General features: G+C 40.1%; 1 pseudogene; it reads left to right on the top strand.

Moving 5' to 3' along the window:
- Positions 1-1,450: 1,450 nt before the first annotated feature.
- Positions 1,451-3,874, top strand: LOC132531305 (cytokine receptor-like factor 3; annotated as a pseudogene).
- Positions 3,875-4,238: the final 364 nt, after the last annotated feature.

Below are 4,238 nucleotides of genomic sequence, written 5' to 3' on the forward strand. Positions count from 1 at the left end.
GTATTATTCATATTAATTACATATTTACCATATAGAGTTTCAGATTGTAATTTGGAAGCTGGCTAGCAGAATAAATCATTAGCTATCAAATTATTTAGTAAAAATTAAAGCACGTAACATTTTCTGTAATAATGTAGTTAGAAGCATGTTTTTGAGTAAATAGACTAGTCATTCATGGAATATGGGATTAAGTGCACTAGCAAATCTGTTCCCACCCAAAACTCAGATTCTAGGCAGAGGGTTTTTTTTTTTATAGGATATTTCCTCTCAGAGGCTGTGTGAGGTTAAAACTGGTCCAAAACAAAGTCTGTGAGGGCAACTTAAGTCAAGAGACTGAGCAACTGTCCTTTGTAGGCCAGGGATTGTAAAAGGAAGTCAAAAGCTAGAATTAGATATGGATAGAAACTGAACTATCCATTGTCCATAGACAATAAACATTGTTTCTTCCAGTTTCAAATTTTGTTTTCAGTTAAATGGAAAATCCATCCAATCACGTTAAGATATTAAGTGCTTGCTGTAAATTAACAAAGTTAATGTGGGGGTAGGTATGGAATGTTAGCTTGGATGGGATTCTACGAAAACACTGTGACATGTTGCAAATGTTACAAATTGTGTGATCTTTTCAAAATTATTTAGCTTTCAAAAATCTCATTTCCTCACCTATAAAATGGAAATAATAAAAACTACAGGGCAATCTGTTGTGAAAAATAAATACATAGTAAAGACATATAGTAGTTGACACAGAGGAGTTGACATATGATGTTAATCCCTGACCTCTTCCCCTTAAGATGGAAAAGTTGCTCAGGTCTTATGTCTTTTGCAAGGCGCATAGGACTCACAGAACTTCCAGCCGTTTATAGTCCCCCCAGTTTCATGTCAGACATCAAGCACTTACGTATTGGAAGATGCAGGCAGAGAATTCCTTGGCAAACTCTTTTCCGTAGAGTTGAATTCCTCACCATCTTTGGATTTCTGTACTGCAATAGATGCCTATTTTTAGTTGCAGTAGAATACCTATTCTTTGCCCAAATCCTAGAATGCACCAAATGGGAAATAAAATATGCTTAGAAAGGCAAATGGAGCAGTTTCACAGATTCCCTGGTCGCATGGGGCCCTGAGTGCTCTGTGGCTCCACTGTTCCAGGTACATGTGTTTTGTTCTGGGGAAGATTATATATAGGATGCATGAACAACGAGGTCCTGCTGTACAGCACAGGGAGCTATATTCAATATCCTGGAATAAACCACAATGGAAAAGAATATAAAAAAGAATGCATATATGTGTATAACTGAGTCGTTTGCTGTACAACAGAAATTAGCACAGCACTGTAAATCAACTATACTTCAATTAAATAAATAAATACACAGAAAAATTTTTTAAAAAGGCAGGGTGGAGGGAATATCCTGATGGGCCTTCCAGCCACGGTAAGACTCAGCTTTGTGTGAGAGCCATGCGAGCACTGGAGGCTGGTGTGGAGCGCAAGCAGAGGAGCCGCTTGGTGGAAAGGCTATGCTGGTCCATGTTAGGTGTTTGCTTTGGAAACCAGTGTCCAGCGTTGTAAGTGCACTGGACACACTTAACATTTACCCACACTTCACTCCCCCCACCTGTCAGATGCCCCAGCACCTGGTAATTTGCACCACAACAGCCATTCACGTGCTCCAGGTGTTCAAGAAATGTCCATTGCACAAATGGATAACCATGTTGAAATATGGATCATAACTTTCAGAGCTGAGGATTGAACTTTTTAACCCCCTCTAATAGAATAAACTGTGTGTGTATGTGTATAAAATTGTCTGTTTAATTCTCATATCAAGCTGCAAGGCTGCTACGTGTTCCCCCATTTCATAGAGAGAGAAACTAAAGACTAGAAATGTTAAGCTAGTCAGTGGTGGAAGTGGTTGAACCAGGTTTGCACTGAGGTCCTTCTGTGTGAAAGTCTAATTCCACTTAATGGCACCTCGTTGACTTTATAGACAAGCCCTCCTCTGTTTCTCTTGATTATGACTTCTAACTTAGAGTGCTTTTTGCAGGATTTGTATTTCCAATTAATATCCTCAGTTCTTTTCCGTGTGAGAGTAGCTAACGAGCTCTCTCTTAACACAGAGACTCACCTGGCAACACATCTATATTTTTTATACAGATACCTGATCAGTTCGTTGATTAATTTCAATCCAGATTTAAGTCTTTCTTTAGAAATGTGGAAGGTTTTTCCTCAATAAGAATTTAACTTTCTTCCTTCGTACTGTGATCCCTCTTCAGAAATATTCTAAGCATCTTTACTGAGAACCAGTAGGCACAGGCCTGAAAAACTTTCATTATGTGAAGAGGGTGTTCGGCTAATTATGAGAAAAACATTGGACAGAAACAGACTGAAAACAGATATTCAGTATCACTTTAATTAGGCTGTACTGCTTGAGGAGTCTCTTCAAAATAATAGTCTTGATATTATTATAAACATGTTTAACAAAAAGGCATCTTGGCAATGCTTACTGTCAGACCTGGCAATTAATTGAACTGACATTAATATTTAGACATTTAAGCGGAGCTCGCTGCACTTGGGGCAGCGGGTGATAGAGCTGCTGCAGGAGGCCCGTCGGTATTGGGGGGCAGGGGCGGGGGGAGGCAGAAGTACTGCCGAACTGGGCCAGGGACCGCAGGGGCCGCAGGAAGTGCAGAGATCAGAGACCACAAGACATCAGACGTTACAGAAAAATCACAAGAGATTTTAGAGTAAAATTCCACTTTACCAAATAATCTATCACCTTCTTAAAAGCACCATCATAATTAACGCCATGGAATGAGTGAAGACAATGAGCCCCTGATATTTAGGAAAAATGTCAGGCAATGATCATTTTAAAAGCAGAATAAGAGGAGCAATAAGCACACGCAGCACCAGGAGTGGTGGAAGGGTCCGCGTGTTGGGCAGCATTTCTAAATGCGTAAGTGTTAGCAATGCTTCAGTTTTTCTCTGTAGCTTGCTATGTAATTTTAAAAAAATAATAATCTGCCATGAATAAGCAAAAGAAGGAAACAAAAAAGAAAAAGAAAAGACCTTGTGTCACAGACAAGGGATGTCTTAAGGACATTTTAAGAGCATTTTAGTGGTTCAGAGGGAACCACTGGAAAACTCCTGGATGAGGACTGATGAGCCACCCAGTGGTGTGGACACCACTGAACAGGACCCCACTAAGCTTTGGATGACCACCAAAAGTTCATGTAGTGTGGAGCTAACACTGCAGAGGACTCCATCCCGGACGGTGAGGTCACCATTCTTGGTGTCGCGTGAGAACAGGATGAGAAACCGGGCTTTACCAAAAAGGCCTCACATGGTAAGTTGGACAGCTTGTTACCAACATGCTTACCGGGTGGTTCTCCTTATTGATCTGCTTGATCAGATGTCTCAGCTACTAATATAGTGAAAGACCACATTTTTAAGCCTGGAAGAGCAGCATCTCACCGACCGGCACAGCTAGAACTAGCAGAGGAACCTGGAGTCATCCTGGTACAGAGGTGCAAGGTGATTACAGCCTCCTGTTCTGTAAATGTACTTCTAACCACTTGCAAGACGCATGAGTGGGCTCTGAAACTGAACTCTTGATGTGACACATAGACCCCAATGTTGATTCCCAGTTCAGTCTGTGGTGATGGGAGTAGAGGCCTTAGAGCATCTCAGATAGGTCATTTCATGCCCATGCCTCATGAATGGACAGCTGAGGGGTCCAGCCTGAGTAGTTGAAGAAATGCAGTGCTCCAGAATCGTTCTGAATTCTCGGGTGTTCTCTACTTCAGCATGCCAACTTATTTCTGTGGACAGACACTAACATTCAGAGTTGCAACTGAGGCGACCAATGACCAAAGATTGTCTTCTTGACCAAACTCTAAGAAAATATGCTTGTTTGTATGAAAAATACGGTAATGTGTCCAGGAGTGATGAAGCAGCATATCAACAATTTACCTTCAAATAATTGTTTAAAGTTATTCAAACTTGTAATTTAGCTGTAAGTTTGAAAGTGATTCAGAATTAGCAGAATAATACACAGGAAGGAAAAGGTGTCTATGCTTCGGTTTGACCGTGCCCAAAGTAAAGTTTATTGCTCTCTTAATTGGTCTAATTCAGGTATATAATAAGTAATTATTAAAATTCACCAAATTAATAAATGAGTTGGTGAATAAAGGAAATATTAACTCATATTTTATAAACTTTAAGCTTACAAAATTGTCCTTCAAATATTTCT

The sequence above is a fragment of the Lagenorhynchus albirostris genome, chromosome 13 (assembly GCF_949774975.1).
Source record: "Lagenorhynchus albirostris chromosome 13, mLagAlb1.1, whole genome shotgun sequence".
NCBI classification, from domain to species: domain Eukaryota; kingdom Metazoa; phylum Chordata; class Mammalia; order Artiodactyla; family Delphinidae; genus Lagenorhynchus; species Lagenorhynchus albirostris.